This window comes from Macrosteles quadrilineatus, unplaced genomic scaffold (genome assembly GCF_028750875.1).
Source record: "Macrosteles quadrilineatus isolate MER2022 unplaced genomic scaffold, UCM_ALF_1.0 Scaffold_1__1_contigs__length_201487025, whole genome shotgun sequence".
NCBI classification, from domain to species: Eukaryota; Metazoa; Arthropoda; class Insecta; order Hemiptera; family Cicadellidae; genus Macrosteles; species Macrosteles quadrilineatus.
The window spans coordinates 40,736,562-40,756,935 of NW_026542594.1; the positions used below are offsets into that span (position 1 = coordinate 40,736,562).

At 32.0% G+C, this 20,374-nt stretch overlaps 1 protein-coding gene across 1 annotated transcript in view; it reads left to right on the forward strand.

Moving 5' to 3' along the window:
• The first annotated feature begins 8,205 nt into the window (after positions 1–8,205).
• The window catches only part of LOC128996328 (uncharacterized), a 186,799-nt gene continuing 174,630 nt past the window's right edge, over positions 8,206–20,374 (forward strand). The window contains exon 1 of the mRNA XM_054421586.1: positions 8,206–8,255. The gene's annotated coding sequence lies outside the window, so the exon portion shown is untranslated. The remainder of the gene's footprint in view (positions 8,256–20,374) is intronic.

Here is a 20,374-nt window from a genome sequence, read left to right on the forward strand (position 1 = left end):
ATATACCATGATTATACATGCAAAGCAAACCTCCACTATCTTACACCTACCGTCTCGAGATCAGTTTTTAGGTTCGAGACGAAGTCGAGAACTTTAAATGATAGAGAGACGCAAAACCATTTTTCCCCGTGGTAAGAACGTTATTTTTCACCACACTATACCCTATGGACCACTATTAAACGCAATCATAATTCACACTAACTGACAACACAACTACAACTTTAAGGTTATGAGAAATCAGCAAAAAACACGACAAATAGTTGCCTAAGCAGCCGTGACATTAAAACAAGTGTATTGTAATGCATGTGGATACTGCTTGTGTATTTAATATACACTAATTTTTCAATAAGAAAATACCTGGTTTCCGGCCCTAGGGATGTAAAAAACCTTCTCGGCCCCCAATTGACTATCACGGTTGGCATGGACACTGGGCAGAAATACGTAGCTTTCGGCCTCCAATAAACGTTTGCAAAACTCCTAAAAACATCGTATTGCGGTGAAAATACTGTTTTGTCGTATGTAAACATATAGGTTGTATTATTTGATCATGCTATTTTATTTTTTCCTTTATTTCTTTCCTAGCTGTCAAATTTATAGTAAAAATGTACATAATATGTAACCACAGGCGCACGAGGTGAAAAAGTATTGAGTCAAGTTTTCCGTACCGTATAAAATATACGGTATAATATACTGGTATATAAATTATACCGTATAAACTGATAAGCTGGACGGAAAATGTCCATGGATGAGAATTCGGTAGACTGTAAGTTAACACGATTTTTAAATTTGTCTTTAGTTACCTAAGTCTGTACAAGAATGATACAAATTATTCATTATTAAGTATTAAAAGTAATTTAAAAGTATTTAGTACATTATAAAGGCTATTCTACTGAAATGGAACCACATGCATCCCCTACGTCGTTAACAAAATGATGTATGTACAAAAAGTAAGTACCTAAAAAAACATGTGAAAGTGTTTCTTGTAATAGCTATTTTATATATGTTTTACAACAACTCATTTTTGTTGTAAATTTGTACGCATTATAATATAACAGGCATTAGTATTATCCTAAAGATATATTTTTTCTCTTACAAATTAGAACCGACTACCACTTTGATTGATTATTTTATTTACTTATAATAGTTTTTATGAGGAAGTACCTGGTCAGTTAATTTGCCATTGATAGGACATCTTTGGTTTAGTTAAACATTATAATAGGTTTACCTAAAAAAGAGGAAAGGGTTTTTATTGAATTTTATAAATGAAGAACAAATCAGCTAGAGGTCCAACACAAAAACGTCTGAACAATTCAATGGTTTGTTTTGCTTTAGCTAATGACAGTTCAGTTGCATGTGTTGATGACATGCATGGGAACATTACACTGAAATTTATCTGTAAACAATGGATCATAAACTAGTGTGACTTACAAAATAATTAATGAAATATGAGACTGATTTCGTTGTATGATATGTTAACTTAAAAAAGTTATTCATATAAAAGGGGGTTTCAACACAAGGTTTTAAAACATTAAAATTACTAAATAGAGTGAATTTTACATAAACACTACTTCAGTGCAATTTATAAATGCAATTTCTTTTGTATACGTACATAACATATCCTATAACATTTTCTTGTCCCAGTCACATCATTTTGGTACAAAATAATGTATCTTCTTAGATAAACCCAGGCTATTATTAAAACTAGACTAGTCATATCTGTTGTTTAAAGAATTTAGTTAGTTGCGTAATTTTCGCAAGATATGCCACGGTTGACTGATTTTACAACAGGCTTGTTTTGTCTTTATTATAGTTAACATACATTAGAGCTTCATTTTGTGTACGGGTAAAACCATTTTAAAATTTGCAAATATTAAATATTTGTATTGTTGTTAGCTATACTAAACGAACAAGTCAAATTGTAATTTAAAAAGGCGTATTCAAATATAAACCTTTCAACAGATATGCATGAGAAATATATAACATACATTTACTGTATCTCTCTATTTAAGTTTCTCATTTTCATATACGATTAACTAATACCATTAACTATATACCATTTGGGATCAATGGTTAACATCTAAATTTTTTTCATGAGTCAAGCATAGTTGTAGCAATTCCTAATTTAATATTTTTTTGTTGTACTTTGACGTCGGAAATAAAATAAAAATATATTAATGGATAGTACTATAAAAATAAAATATTAATTGCAAATTAAAAACATTTATTTTGAATCTTGAAACAGTTGAGGAAGGTGCCTTATAATTTAAGCATGTGTTTGGGAAGCAATGAAATACCGCACCATTTTACCACGTAGCCAGAGTAATGAGTATACATGCAAGAGTATGAACATCTGTCTTACACCTCTCCATGTCGGTGTTATTGATGACGGTGTTGTTATACAAATCAGAACTTTGCATTCTATCTGTTTGATTTGTAATAACTAAATGAAAACTACCTATTTGAAATAATTTGACTAAGACGATAATAATAATAATGATAATACTGTAAATGAATAATTTCAATAATAATATATCGTTAGAGCGCGGGGTTTCGGTGTCTGAGGTCCCGGGTTAAAAACCTGCCAAATCACCAATTGATTTTATCTAAGTGATAATGCCGCAATCCCTAGGTCTAGCCTGAAGTAATTGGAAAAACAATCCCAGGCTCGTGCCTAACGTCCCAAGGAATAAACAATTTTGGGCTCGTGCCTAACGTCCCAGGAAACAAACAATCCCGGGTTCGTGCCTAGCGTCCCAGGAAAAACAATCCCGGGTTCGTGCCTAGCGTTCCAGGAAAAAAACAATCCCGGGTTCGTGCCTAGCGTTCCAGGAAAAAAACAATCCCGGGTTCGTGCCTAGCGTCCCAAGAAAAACAATCCCGGGTTCGTGCCTAGCGTTCCAGGAAAAAAACAATCCCGGGCTCGTGCCTAACGTCCCAGGAAACAAACAATCCCGGGCTCGTGCCTAACGTCCCAGGAAAAAACAATCCCGGGCTCGTGCCTAACGACCCAGGAAACAAACAATCCCGGGCTCGTGCCTAACGTCCCAGGAAACAAACAATCCCGGGCTCGTGCCTAGCGTTCCAGGGAAAAAATCAAACCCATGCTCGTGCCTAGCGTCATAGGAAAAAACAATCCCGGGCTCGTGCCTAACGTCACAGGAAAAACAATCCTGGGCTCGTGTCTAGCGTCCTAGGAAAAAACAATCCCGGGTTCGTGCCTATCGTCCTAGGAAAAAGAACACGTTTATCCGTAATGAAGAAACATGCGTGCCGTTTAATACATAAGATTAAAATAATAGCATTAAAAGTGTGCTAATTCTAATATCTAGACGGCATTCGAATAACATGTCACTATTCAGAATATATTTTGATGAATACTGGGGATACAATTGCAAGATAGTACAAATTTATTCATCTTCACTCTCGAATATGCTTAGTGCTGACTGTATCTTTCATCTAATTAAAGGTACTGCAGTCGGAGATTAGTTAATTACGTAACGAAAGGCGGGCAAACTGATATAACCTACGCTGTAACATTTACGAGTCCCCCATGGGCACTGCTACCACCTGCTAATACACTGTAATTTGTGTAATTAACTTAGTAGCTTTGATCTTGTTTGTTAAAATCCACGCCAATCATAAGTTGTGCTGATAATCTTTGGTTAAATTTATGAACATTTGAAGTTAATTTCAATGTTGTTGAATAAACTAATATTCTTTAAGGGCATTTCATAAAATTATAATATTATATCTGTGTGGTTGCAGTTACGTACTGGATTGAAAAAATGTCATTATTCCTGCCACACTAAGGTAAATTGGATAGTTAAGAGTATTGAAAAATAACTTAATCATTTATCAGCATGTTTAATCATTAATTATTATAAAATAGAAAATTATAAAACTCATAATAAAAATACAATCCATATTGTTTAGTTCAGACCGTTCAGACTAAAGCTCAGTGTAAGGTAGTGTTAAGGGTGTTAGAATAACGAATTACTAATAATTATATATAAAGATGTGTCATATTATATAAACAGATAAAACAATTAGTGCGGTAATTAATTCACTACCAACTAATCAATTATATCAAACAGATAGTATAAAACTGTATTATTCCGTTTCATGCATTATTAAATGTAACATTCTTTCATCAGAGCTCTGTTTCAACAAAATGAGTGATCCGTTTAGGTTTCTTCATCGAGTATTCGATTTTTTACTGCACTTAGTATTATTATTTCAATTGATAATATAGAACGATCGACTATATATATATACCTTCCTTATACCTTACATCATTTTCACAGTAAATATTGTTACAATGAGATGAGTGCTAACATTTTCCACTTCCTAAGTCCAACTGAAACACATCCACAAGATTTCTTACCTTTTCCCAAAATTCAATTAAAGTCTGGTCGTTATTCACTTAACTACGTCTTTAATCTTCTCAAGACAGTTATACAGCCACCGATCTTTCCACTTAAATTAACTAGTTTACACAGTTCACAAGATTTCTCAACTATTACAATGTTTCGGTAAATCGTAGTCCTTTATCAGTTTAATATTTTTGTATTACTAATACTCTGAATAATATTAAACATTTTCAAATCGTATAAAGTCCACACGAGGTTATTTAATGTATAACTGTTAAATGTGAAATTTCGGAAAATATAACGTTATAGTTCTTTATTAAAAGAGTAAAAGATTAAATCAACCGTTATAGTAGTTTACGCAACGATTGCGTAAAGATAGTCAACGAGACGAGTAGAAAACTAACTCGTTACGCGAGTTGTGTACACTACTTTACCTACGACAGTGTTTTAATTACTGAAATTCACTACTCATAACTTCTAAGAGAGGTTATGTTTTCGTTTATAACCTCCCATTGTCACTGACAGTGATGCAACGAAACATTGTACCAAACAATAATTGCTCCACTCAACAATTAAATTGGCCTGAACAGCTGATTAGTTGAAGTTCGAATCATTACAATTTTACTTCTTCTCTCTCAATCCTTGAACTTCATTGGTCCGTTATCCGTTTCGTTATGAGAAAAACTATGCTGTTATGAAAGTAAGCAATGCTGTTATGAAAAACTGTTTCATTCTAAGAACTGTACTGAAACAGCTACTTTAAAAAACGGTCGTAGGTAAAATTGTTAACAGTTTATTTAAATTATGCCTTTAACGATACAATAGTATTCATAAAGGCATACTATTGTATTAATTCTTCTGATTGAAAATAGATTTAATGCCAGTAAACAGAGCACATGTATGTTTGCTTTGGTAATTACGATTACCTCAATATTAAAACGTAACATTAATAAACTGACGTATTATATCTGCCTAAATTTATTTAGCATGTTTTCAAATACAGCTAATATAGTCGCTTTTTCCCTTGGCATTGTTTATAAGACATTCTACTAGATTTAATAGTAATGTTCGTAGTACTGAAAGTCACCAATCGCTATTTACAACAAGGGAATAAATAGTATTCGCCGCACATGCAGCCATAACATTGACCGAGTAACACATTTCTCTATCAATAGCCTGCACCAATGTAACTTTACTTAATTACATATTTCTTGGTATCTAAGTGAAGTCACCCACTAGCTAGCTGACTTGTGCCTAGTCTAGTCACTGTTGGTGATAAGAGGCACCTGGGGATGAGTGGGACTGACAGTCGTGGCTAAATATAACCCTTTCTCTCAACATGCACAGTTCGTTGGTTCATTGTTGAGTGGAACAGCTGACTAACCGCGTGAGTAAGTTTTGTGGATTAGGGAATTGAACATTTTGTGTTTTGTTATGTTTATGGAAAACATTACACTCCTACTATGTTTAATAAATAGATTTTATGTACTAGAGCTTGACAATTATATATAATGGGTTTACGATGATTATGCATAAGCAGAGGGTATAATTTAATACTTAGAAATGTCAATATCGTCGGTTTGATAATGGACCCGGCTGTTCTTAATCATTAGGATTTTATTGATTGATCCCAGCTACGCAAAAGCTAGGTGTACTGAGCCACAAGTTAACAAAATGGATCAACGATAAAGTAAAAACAACGGTTAGTTATAGCCTATGATCAAACAACTGTAGTATTCCTTTCCCCTTACAAACAATTTAAAATACACGTTTACTGTACAATTTTGCAACATGATACGTATCGACACTAAGAAATGCCTTGTACGGAAACCCCTAAACGTTGTGTCCGTTACTTATTGTATGTTTACTGGCAATAATTATAAATTAGATAACTTTTAGTTTTTGGTGAATCTACACAGTACCTTAGCAGAATGTTTTTGGACTATCAAGTTTATTTTACTTGTCACCATATTTTCCTTATTTATTTTACTTAGTTCATATTTTACCATATTTATTGGATTTGAACAGCACAGTCAGAGAGATATAATGCATTCTACCAGAATCGGTGCAACAGTTTGGTTCAATAAGCTCACTGGACTAAACTCTGCCTTTGAAGAGCGAATCATTGTTGTCGTGGAGCCAATGAGACTAAAACACTGCTGCATCTAGTATTAGCTAACTTGCCGCATTGACATACAACCGATCTTACATGATTTAAACTTAAATGTCTTGGTCATCAGTGGTCACGGTGTAGTACCACCGGGACAGCTTCCCTGCGCTGGTTTGTGTACCTTACCTATTTTTAAATAATAGTAAATTATGTTTTGGGTATCTTATCAGATGTACTTACTCGGTTAATAATAGTTCTTAAACTTACATGATTGCAGAGCACTTCAAGGGAGGTTTTAGTTTTTACCTATCGATAATAGAATTGTTCTCAGTTTTTAAATATGCTGTCTTAATTTAAATATAATGATAATTTGAATTATTTTCTTCTTATTAATAGAGAAGGAATAATTCATATAATATGTGATTATTAATTATGAAAATGTCAACACAGATCTTAATATTTAGTTTTGTAAGAGAAGCTTTCCCATAGACAGGCAATAAATTTAATGTAAAATTAACAATGTATACGTTATGAATGTTAATGAAACGTTTATGCGTATTTGTAATTCTAAAATTATTGTTAATGATTTGTATAAGATAACAACCAACTTTAACGATCGTGGAATTATTATTACGTAATGTGTGTACAGGGATTAGTTTTATTTGTCAGGAAACAAAAATCTTCAAATTCAGCTTCAAAGTATAATATACAACAAGAACTTTTACTTATCTCTTATATAAATGGGAATGTTGCCACGTTTTAAACAATTTAAATGAATAGAAAGTGATTCGTAACCCATTTGATAAATACACAATTAACTTAAAATATTCTAACATTATCGTCTGAAGTATTATTTTAACCTACAATGGGTGATAAACCATTTCATTTAGCTTATCGTAAAATCACAACGGCAAAAAAGAAATACACTTACATACGTTTTTAAAATCCTAGCTATGTTTTTTTGGTACTTACGTATTATACGGAGGCCACATATTTTACAGCGCGCTGCAGTGGTTATGTTAGGTTGGGTTATCATAAATATATTTTTTTTATCAAATTAAACTATCTTAACCTAACCTAACCAACCAAACTTGCTGATGGTGAAAAAATCGCATGAAGGTTTACTAATCGAATTGAATCTGTAGGTTAGGTGGCCTCCGTTTAATACGTAAGTACCGTTTTTTTTATGAGGCACATGAAACAATTCCTAATAATTTTAACATCCACAACAATCCTGGTTAGTTGCATGTCTTATTTCTTTTCAAAGGTTTATACATGTAATTTAGTTATTCAAAACGTTTGGTAAAAGTAGGTTTTGTAATGATAAAAATAGACCATTTTTACAATCCTAACTGCAGTGCTCTCCAAATAATACTTTTTGAGCAGACAATAATCAAGAATCACTAGGTTGCAATATAGTTACAATGCCGGCAAAGACGATTTTATTTATTCAGACCATCAATAAAAATCACATAACATCAAAGTTACAAGGGTTTATTGTTTATTACTCCCTAAAACCGTAAAAGTTAAGTAGTTTATTTTATTTTTCTTACCCTAATTCAGTAGAGTTAGGGCTATTGTATTCTAGTACAGTAGTGACGTGGATAATATTACCTGAATTTAAATACAAACAAACATTATTCCGTATTTTAACCTAGTCAGGGACATACATGAGCTGATGTATGATTGAATGTTAACTTTTTTTCATAGTATTGTTGTGTTTCAGGAATAAAGTCACACGTGAGAGATCTATCAGATGCCAAACTGATAGATTGGTGAGTGATTTGACATATTGCCCAATCATTCTTTGCCTAAAACTGATGTTGAATCATTTTAACTGCATATTTATTTTATTAATAATTCATCATTTTACTTTGTAAGTTGATTCTAGTAAACTTCAATAGAGTAAGAACAAATTTCACTTAAAAAAAAAACTTTCAGGGTGTATACAAAATCCCTAAAAAGATGTTGAGTATTAGTTATTTAGGTATAAACAATAAAACTATTATATAAGCATATAGGTAAAAATACCTGGTCTTCTGTCTAATTTTAGATTTTTTTTATATCGATACACTTTAAGCCCCTTAAGACTTTCATTTTGTACATAAGTTGTGACGGGACCAATTAATTGTTGTACAAATTAGATTTCTGAATTCTACCAATTTAAAGTGACGACAGTTTTAAACTTGTAATCTTAAATATCTATAAAGAAATGGAAGATTTTATGTCCCTGGAAGAAATGAAAGAAATTGTATATTAAACCTATTTTGATATCATCAATAAAAGGCTATTTTTTTCTGTATGTACTTTCATTTTTATCTTTTGAATCCATCAAATATCTTTACAACTTGTATTTTATTTACAGGTAATCAAACTTGAAAGACTGTAGTTAAAATAACTCTAACCTAAAAATATTACAAAAGGGCTAAATTCTACACAACCAGGTTTTGACCATTATTTGTCAATAAACTGTTCAAATTAGCGTTATAATATTTACAAAATTAACGACTCGAGTATTATCTCAACCAAAAAATTGAGTGATTCCAGAAGATTCGCTGATGACGCCTACTGCAGCGTAAAATGTTAAAAATATTCCTTCAAGGCCCTTCTTAACCTGCAAATTTGGTTGGAGTCAAATCAACTTTGGTAACCTCGTACTAAAACATACAACAGTAAAACCCGTTGCATGATTTTATACAACAAATTATAACGAGATGAAATAACCAAAAAAATGTAAAGAATTGAAATTTTGAATTTAGGACCAAATACAATGGAAGCTTATTTTTCTTTTCACGAAACTTGTCTAGTACATAACACCATTGCTAAAGATAACCTTTTTCTACAGTTTTCATTGAAAGTGGCATTTTGCAAGGGTAAGTTGTTAAAACAGCTGATTTATCAACATGTTACTTAGCTCACGTTCTATAGAAACTAGAGGACGTCCAGTGGTCGAAATCTTGACCAAAATTAAATATGTAATGAACGGATTTCTCTTAAATAAAACATGTGATTGAAATTTCTCCCATTTCTTTTGATTTTTGTTCATAATACATTGCTATTTTGTCACCAGCAAATTGGTAACCAATGAGGCTCATGTAAATTTTTAAAATTTAAAATTAGTTTTTTTGTGCCTACTTTTGAGCCTATTTTGATTTATAAAGGGATTCTGCACATCTACAGGAATATATCTTTCTAAAAGTATGCGTAGATTTTCCCTGCGATTCGAACGAGATGAGAAAAAATAGGTGTTGAAGAAACTTGCTTGTCTATTAATATGTCGATATGTTTGTTCAATTTCTATCCAAAGTAAGAAACGGTGGTCAGCAAATTTAAAACTAGTTTTCCGTACTGCGAATTCCAACTGAAACACCAAATTTACACAGTCTATCGTAATTTAATAATAATAAACAGCAAATATGCATTATTTACATTGAACTGATTCTTACGTGGAACCTTTTCTAAATAAAATAAACATATGTTTTGGTTTAGTAACGAACAAATTATTAGTTCATAAAGATAATTAACAGTATATAGTCAGTGACATTATAAACTGACCATTTGAAACTATTATAATATAGTAGTATCACAGAAAATTAATTTTAGAAAGAAATCTATTTTCTACAATTTTAGGGCGTATTTGATAATAAGTGACGTTTTCTATAGGAAATAAGTGACAGTCACTAATGTTAATAGTCAATAGTCAATGTTAATATAAAACCTTGTCATAAAAGATGAGTGAGACAGGCTATCTACCGATCTCCTTAGTCCCCTCCAAATATATATGGCTTGCCATAAGCAGACAATGTGCAGGTATTTGTAGCCCGTTCCTTTCAAAGCCACCAGCAATAATCAAAAAGGGGCGTTGAAATGATGAATATAGGGTGGCGTTACAAAGAATGCACCGGTATGATGAAGGAGCATGATGAGTTATATTCTTGTGACGCGTCAAGTGTTGTTCTGACGTTTTGTTCTTAAGAAAATAAGGTGATAACTATAAAATATTAACAAGAATAAGTTGGGAGATCTAAGGCGGGGTTATGGTTGCGTATCGAGACCCGTAAAACTATCCGATGGTTTCCTAACCACTTGATCAGCAACCACAATGATTTTTTTGCAAACTTCTTGTATTTTTACATTTACGTACGCGTGAACGATTGTCAGGGACAATCAACTGATATGACTTTGGATCTCCTTAGTCCTATGTTAAAGAAACATCGCAGTTGATAAAACATAGGAGGGCGAGTTACAAGGAACCATAACGTAGCGTTATAATCTATGATGAACAGTATAGAAACCATATCGATTGATTGTTCAACAGATTGGCTACCACTTAACCTGGGCAATACTAACATTATCAGCTTTACAGCGATGTTTTGCTCAGTTGCGGAGTTTCTAGACAATTTCTTCCATAAATGTCAAACACTTTGTGATGGAAGTCCCAGATGAACGGGAAGCTGGTGAGACACGTGTCACAGCTAAATTTATAACGCTCCGTTGTTGCACATCTCTAATGCTGTAAGACTCGCACGAACCACAACACAACATCTAGTCTGTTTTGTCTTATTGCTTTAGAATCGAAAAGAATCAAGAATATAAATAACTAGATCATTTAGATCTAGATTTTGAAGGTATTGCAAATTTATTTGTTTTCTTATTCTAGCCTAATTGTACTGTAACATTGTTAACCAAATTTTACTTTAACCCTACATTGTAACGATTTTGTAATTTTGTTTAAAAGTTAAAATGTAAAAAAAAATTTAGGGGTCAATATAATCTAAATAAATATTTGAAATGTCAGTTACAGTTGTAGGGTTTAATCATGCTTGTTGTTTAAAATCAGATTGTTTGAGACAGGAAAATTCACATAATGTAATGATGGACAAAAGCTGGTCTGTGATTGGTTACTTTCAAACAATCAGAGAAGATATTCTTGTTATGTATAAATATAACGGTTCCCTGCTCTAGGCCTCAGTTGGTGGAAAGAATTTGTTAAAGTAACGTGTGATTTATTGTAAGGTTTTAATTCTTAGAAATGTGTTCCCAGGATGATCTGTTATGTACCTAAAAATTAATATTATAGCTTTAGTTCATTAATTTCAAAATCATAAATTGAAATATGGTAGGTTTTAAAGTAAAAAATTAATAAAACATGCTTGTTTAAACAATCAATGATTCGATTGTCTCATTTCTTTTTTTTAGGGTTCAAGTTTCATGGGAGAAAAGTAACAAATATTGAAATGAACTTTTATTTTAAACTAAGAAAGGAATTGTTGACCGTTATAAAGAAAGTATGTACGAAGAAAATAATAAAATTTAGTTTGTGTTTCAAAAGTTACTTTTAATAAGACCCAGTAGCCAATAGTTTAATAAAGCTTTTTCTAAATCAAAATGTGCCTCAATAATTATAAAAGTTTAAAATTGACTCTAAATGAGGTTACAACATCTAATGAAACATTCTATATTTAACCTTAATGTATACGTATAAAATATATAGAGGCATAATGGTTGAAACATTAAACCCTTTGTATGTAAATGTATAATCATAATAATGATTTACAGTTTTATTACAAGTATATAATAAAGTAAAATGTGTTAGTGGTGTTAATGAAAAAATAATTAATGCAGACCTGCACAATTTATAGGTAAAACGTAGGCTATCCGTTTGAATATGTTTAAGTAGTAGGATGATGTGTATAAGGACTTTAACATCTATATACTTGAATTACCTTGAAGCATTACATTTTATCATGGTATGCAGAATACCGTAAGATTGTGATTATTTAGGTCACTACGGTATGTAAAAGTTGTATGCTGATTTAAGGCGAGTTGGAATCTTACAGTTAGTTAAAATTGTGATCATTGTATCTACATTCGGTTGGTGCACCGTTAATTTAATGCTGGATTAACATAGGTTGAATTGCCATCATTTTAATGTTTTTATATAGCTAGCTACTTTCCTATTTATTCATCAGTGTATAAAATCATTCAACATACAGTAGCACTAGTTCTTAAAACACCAGTATTGGAGTATGAAATAGCACTGTGGCTTTACAAACATGGTAACCGCACTCTCATGTAATATAAATTAGTTTTACGTCAGTTATCACGGCCATGGTGCAATATGTTTCCAAAGCTGTCCAGCCACAAACATTGTTGTCGGTAACACTAATATAATTTGTATTTTAAATCCTGCATTATAACAAATCAATAGTAGAATAATATTTGCAAAATTACATATAATTTACAGCCTCTTCGAATGTGACTTAGCCGGAAACTCAATAGCTCCATTTCTTGGAATAACTTTACGTACATTCTTCATCACTGTTATTTAAAACTCCAGGTAGATTTTTTGCGGATGTTTACTCATATTGTTTTAAATGTTATAATTTATATAATAAGGAAATAGAACGAAATTGTATTGCAAAATAAGATTAGCTAGGTGACGGTGAAGTAGGTAGATTAGTTCGTCAGTTCAGTCACAGAAAACGTACTAGTACGTTTTCTGTGGTTCAGTTTAGTTATATTGGTCCTTCGATTTTTAAAATCTTTGATGATTCGCCAACACCAACTGTTAAAAGCAACTAATTGTACAAGTTCATAAAAATATTCGATTCTAATAGTTTAATATATTGTCTTTTTTTCCATTGGAGTTTTTCAGTGATGATTCTTTCATGTTGTCAATCAATAGCATGCCAATAAATGAGTTGTAAATGTTACCATCCGAAATATGTGGAAGTATCTGCTATTAGGCAATCCATAAAATTATGGATGTAATGTGTGATGTAATACACGCCATACTAAACATAAACTTAAATAACAGTTCCTTAACTGTCCCATAGTTTCTATCTACTTGATTCCGACTAATTGGGTTTGTTTTCAAAATTACTTCCATTTTCCCTGATACACAGTCAAACTCTTTTATGCGCCAAAATTAACCAAGGTCTCTCTGACTTGCGAAGCTGTGCACATTAGCCGGTTGTGAAGATCCTGCTCATTGGAGATGAGTATACCCAACAGAAAATGAGCTGGCAGGCCAACTATATAAATAATATCTAATTGTAAATTAATTATATTTAAATAATTACATTAGTTTTATGATTACACAGGTTTGCTGTTACAGGGAGGCTAATTAAGCGTGCTTTTAGTATGGGCCTAATAAATGCCTACCTTAGTATAAAATTTATAAATTTACCGAGTTTGATCAAAATATATCAATAAACAAGCAAACTACAACAGTTTACAATATCCTTCATAAGAATAACGTGGAAATTTTAAATTTACAACTTTTTTGATTTTTTGTAACCAATAAGCGCACAAAAAATGTAGCATACCAAACTATTTTCTTTTTAAGCTCTTATAAGTTATCCGGAGAGAAATTGGGAAATCTTATGATGGCCAAAGATGAGAAAACCCAGTTTTTACCTCGTAAAACCCCGTTCCCATGGTCCGATCATGCTGGGTCACGAACTTATTCAAGTTTATCCCAATATCTAGGAACCACAGCATTGCCACCAATACAAGTTGAGTATTTAGTTTTGAGCTAATCTTGCATATTGCTTGAATGTAGCATAGAACTTACCATGTAAAATATATAAAGTTTTCTCAAAAAAGAAAAACCAATAGTAATTTAAAATGTTATCACATAACATACGTTCATATAGTTGTTAATCCTAACAATGCCTTGATTATCTTATGAATAATTTCACAAGGATTCTAATTACGGTAAAACCCATTCAAACTTTAATTTTAATTCGCCTTTTGTCATACTATTAATTACTTGTGATGTTATTTTATAGGGAATTCAATTTTAGTCATTCTGTGTTTAAATAAAATACTCGTAAATTGAAGAATTAAATAAACGGAATCAGCAATCTGAGACAATACTTTCTCCCATTAGCTTGTCAACAACCTTAATCATGGACAAGCGATGAGAGTAACTATGATAGGTGAAATCACAAAAGTTGCAGTAAGTTTTGAACAGCAGTTTTTACTGGAATGGGACGTTGCACTATTTTGTTTAGAATTATAAGGACCATAATAGCCAAACTTTTATCAGAACCAAGTTTTTTTGTCAAAAAATCTATTTTTTTCGTTTTTTCATTGGTTTTTATGGGAAAATAACATAAGCTACAATAACTTTTGAATCGTAATTTTTACAGTAACGGGAGCTCAGCCATTTTGTTCAGAATGTAAAGGGATAAATTTCTATCAAAACCGATCAGGCCTTTTCCGGGAAAACTAGATTTTTTCGTAATTTTATGGGTTTTTATAGGAAGATCGCCATTAAAATCCAAATTACAAAAAAATTGAAAAAACACCCGGAGCAACAACCCGGTTCATGTAACAATTTTAGCATGTATTAATACGGAAGCACCGATTATAATAAAACATTGTATTTTATGGTTCTAATGATTGGTGTAAGCAAATTGTAAATATATACAAATATATATATAACAAATATATATACAAATTGGTATAAGCCCCGTTGTAATTTTCTCTATTAAATATCATAGTTAATCTTACTCCCACTGCTTACTCCGCTTAAATGATATGGGATTTGACAAGGTAATAGGTGAAAGTAATAATGGTAATAATGTGTCAAATTCCTGATATAATTTATTTCCCTTATATTTATTTGTTTGATACATACAGTATATTATTTAACCCAAAATTTGTTCCACCATGTATATTCCAAGAAAAATTTTAATTAGGAGCTCAATGCCTTCCAAATTTAAGAAATACGCTAGGGTCCTGTGATAATTATTCAATCATCAGTAGATGGGGACGCCCATGCCACCTTGGTGCGTATTTTAACCCAAATATGAATGAAGAATGAGTGTATAACGGAGTGAGATGGTCTGTGTGGCTTTGTTACGGACTGAGATCAACTGATTAATTATCCAGGCTAAACATTTTTCCTTTTATTTCAATACAAATAAATATAATTGTGTTATTTTAATGTGGTAGTGTTTTCATTTCACACAAATGTTTGTGCCAAGGAGTACTCTTAAATGGTTCCCATTGGACAATCTACATTCATTACAATAACACCCGAAATATATTTGACTTAATTTATTAAACGCAACCAGTGAACGTTGATGTGCTATGTTTATGGATAGAATATTTGGTCTATGCGTCCGTTTGTGTCAGAAAACTTTCTTCAAGGTGAAGCAGTTATTTAAATTACAGCTTCTTTTGCTTGCCCGCCTGTTAAGTTTTCTTTAATTAATGTTTGTAAATATGAATTCAATTTTAAAATGCTTATAAACTGTTTTTATGATTGTGTGTGTAATATTTAAATAGTGTTGAGAAAGATATCAAGCTTACAAACTTCTGAATTCATAAAATAAAATCTTTAAATAGCCACCACAAAACTACAATAAATCGTATTCATGTTTTTGACTATACTTTACTGAAACCTTTGTATTTGAAAGCGACTAATGTCAGAGCAGAGCGTTGAATCATATGAGGCTAAAAGAGATGCTACATCTAAAAACATGCCTTTGTGAACGAAACGTTTTAATTTTATTTTCCTCAATTGTATGAGTTTCTCAAAAATGGAAACTTTTCAGAAATTTATGAGTATTAAAAATGAAAATATTTAATCACTATAGGATCCTCTACAAGTGGTTTCTAGTAAAAGAACAAACATAAAACACGAAACTCTGAAGAACTCTTAGAAGTTCTACTTTTATCACTTTAACTTTGGTCTGGTCCTGAAGTTCTAATTTATTTGCTTCTTAAAGAATAAAATATAGCCGTAAATAACTTCTTAAAATACATAGCCGTACTTACATATTTGATTTCTTTTAGCAACCCTAAAGTAAGATGTTGTGTTAATCAAGTATACAAGAATGTAGTTAGTTATGTAACTTAAAAAAAAACATGATACTAACATTATTATAGGTTTACTGGCATTAATGTGAAAAAATTGCAGTTTGTCATTCATAATGGTATGCTTCAGTTTTGAAAATGTATGTTAAAATTGATAATAATTATTTGTCAAGCTATTAAATTCAGAATTTAGTATAAGACTAATAATGTTGCTATTAAAGGTTCAAGAATATTGTTTTAAACTTACAAATCTAAGCAATATTATACGCATTTTTTATTCTAGCTGCTGTACCCGTGATTGGCAACCGGAAGAGGACGCGAAAGAGAATAATTTGTTCTTTACACCTGTTGAATAAAATAGTTAAACCTCCTACATTTAACCTCATTAAAGCATCTCCAGAGTGTTTATAATATTACAATATAGATAGATAGACACTATTTACAATATTTGAGAGGTAGAATAAAATTGTTTATAGTGAAAATATTGTGTAAATTGGAGAAGGTGTCGTATATGTTTAATGTTATAAAGAAACTGTGAAGATGCCTTAATGAGGTAAAATGCACATTAGTTATTAGGACAAAAACATCAAGAACAAAACGCAACAACCAAATACAAATACCCCCACCGCAGCAAACCTGCAGACTAAGCGAATTGTCTGATTACATTTTTACTAAAATATTTCCTTAAATGAGACATATTTATTCCCAATTTAAATAACATTAGATTTAACGAGTGCTTAGTTTTGCTGCTACGGGGAATGTAAAAAGTGTTTTTGGACCATACGTCAATAGTATAGGATGAAATAAATAAATTTGCCAAATTTTAGCGAATTTCCCATATAGGGAATAAGCTATTACCGTAGTCATGGTAAGACCTGGACTCGGGACTGATTTTACTTTTCATTTTGAGGTCCCTAGAGGATAAAAACAACATCCGTTAAAATTCATATATATTTATTTAGCCGGTATTTCCTCTATTCTAGGGGCTCTATATCTTATATATATCTATTATATATATATATCTATTATATATATATCTAATATATATCTATTATTTATATATCTAACATGTTTATAGATATATATTGATAAAATTTGGCAAATTTATTAATTTCATCTTATAATATTGACGTATGGTCAAAAAACACTTTTTACCTTCCCCGTAGCAGCAAACCTAAGCACTCGTCAAATCGAATCTATATAAATAATGTTATGTTATTTAAATAGGGAATAAATATGTTTTATTTATGGAAATATTTTAGTAAAAATGTAATCAGACAAGTTGAAATTCGCTTAGTCTGCAGGTTTGCTGCGGCAAGGGTATTTTATCAATATATACCCATAGACAAGTAAACTTAATAATAACATGGGAATTTTATATTACACTATTTTTTGAATTTTCTCCGTAACCGTTAGGCATGTAACAGCGCTTTAATATACTAAATGATTTATTTTTTAAGCTCTACAAAACGGTTTAAAACGATACTGGAAATTTGTTTTGTTTTTATGGTCAAAAATGGGAAAACCCCATGTTTACACGATAAAGCCCCCCGTAAACCCCCGTTCCCATGGTCCGATTATGCTGGTTCGCGAACTCGTTCGAATAAACGTAGGTTTACACGTTTGTACTAAATTTCATCAAAATCGGATTATTTTTGCTCGTGTTATCGCGCTAACTGATACACACACACATATATATATACAGGGTGACAAAAAAGTCTGGAAACGGCTTAATATCTTTTTAACTGAATCTGTTAAAAAGTTCAAACCTTTCACATCAACTTATATGTATGAAAACTAGTTTGTCCAAGCAGTGCCATTTTTTTACTTTCATCAGGGTCATATACCTACCTCCTCATATAGCTCCTCATATATCTACCTCCTCACATACCTCCTCATATACCTACCCATGAGGAGTAGGTACATAATCTTTAATGTAAGCATAGGTTGATATGCAAATCATTTTCAAGGGTTAGTCAAGTCGAGTTCATTGTCGGAAACCGCGTCTCAAAAGGTTCATCCGTTACAAAATGGGGACTGTCCAAATTTCTTGTGGAAAATACATGCGCAGGCCTTAGTATTGGTAAATACTCATAGTCAACATTAGCTTGAGAGCTGAAATTGTATTTTAAAGTCAACAAGCTCATAGACTAATATTATTGAATCTGCAAAACAAATTTAACCGGGCTTCAGCTTTCCTGGCTAATGTTGACTATGAGTATTCAAATAAATCGCTGGTATTTATTTGATAAACAAAAGGCAACTATATGCAGCTAATTTTATGAAATCCTCTTTGTTTTAATTTGATATTAGTAGTGTAGCAAAACTCAAAAATTAAATTTATCAAAATGTAATACAGGTCATGTGAAGTGCACACTATGCGAAGATAAAATGAAAGTATTTAACATACATCTGGGGACTCAATCGTAGCCCATAGACGAAACACGGTTCGAACAGAATTTAGATTTTTCAATAGAGGATACAACGGGTGGACTTAAATGCAAATATATTAATAGTTGCAATAGCGAAAGCCAATGATAGAAGAGCAGCCTATTTCTTTGGGTATGGGTATGTTGCTAGACCAGTGGTTAGCGTCTCGGACTTACGCGCGGTAGGGACGGGTTCAATTCCCGGCACATCCACAAACCTTTAATGGGTTTGGACCACTAAACCATAAAAGCCTTGAGTTGACTTAATTATAAAAATTCCACTGGCGGCGTAGACACAAACAATAAAAAAATAAGTAGTAGCCACCTTTGAATAAAAATACTGTGGTTGTAATAAAAACTATCATTACTAATTCCGTATACTGATGAGGAATCTAATAATTGTATACAAATTATTTATATTGAATTTCTTAAAAATGTGCATGTATCTAATTTCGGAAAACAGAATGGTCTGTATTTTAAAGCCTAATTCAAACATTTGTTAGGCACTAAAATCTTTTACAAAATATCAAGATAGTTCAAAAGATGTACACTTTTGTGTAAATCATATATATTCTTATTAAAAAATATATCAATAAGACTAGGCCTATTGTCATAACCTTAACACTCTGGAAACTTGGATGCAAAGCCTAGGTTAATACAGAAACAGTTATGGAATATTACTTAATTCCATGATCATTGAATAATCTAGAGTGAATGAACCAATCTTACACATCCTGTCATGGAGTCTAATCAATATTTACTTTTGAAAACCGTGTCAGTTCACACCATGGGGCTAAGCCCTGAAAGTTATCGCGAAATTGATAGTGTATAAACCTACTAAATGAAATTCTACATTTATGTAACAAGTTTAGTAGCCCAGCAGTTTCCATCAGTTTCCGAGTTTGTCACTGCCAAATATATGTACAAACAAATATACAAACAGTACAGTGTGATTTTTTAAACTCATGCTAAATAAACCATAATGAAATTGGATTTTGTATACATTTCAGACCCAAAATTTTTGAAACAATTAATTGTTATCTTAAAAACAATTGTAATGTCTGAAAAAAATATGTCAAAGTGGTATAGTAACAAGGCTAATTCATTGGCAAATTATACCTCAATTGTACAATATAAAGTCAGATGAACTGGCTGTACCTGGGTCACTCTGTTGCTGTCTGTATCAGTATATGACCGTTTGTCGTCATACACATGCATTGAGGTTTAGCGCGACGTACTATGCCTGATGTTGTGTGACGTCATCAGTACAGAGGTCAGATGAACTGGATGTATATGTGTCACTCTGTTGCTGTCTGTATCAGTATATGACCGTTTGTCGTCATACACATGCATTGAGGTTTAGCGCGACGTACTATGCCTGATGTTGTGTGACGTCATCAGTACAGAGGTCAGATGAACTGGATGTATATGTGTCACTCTGTTGCTGTCTGTATCAGTATATGACCGTTTTTCGTCATACACATGCATTGAGGTTTAGCGCGACGTACTATGCCTGATGTTGTGTGACGTCATCAGTACAGAGGTCAGATGAACTGGCTGTATCTGTATATGACCGTGTGTTGTCATACACATGCATTGAGGTTTAGCGCGACGTACTATGCCTACCGTTG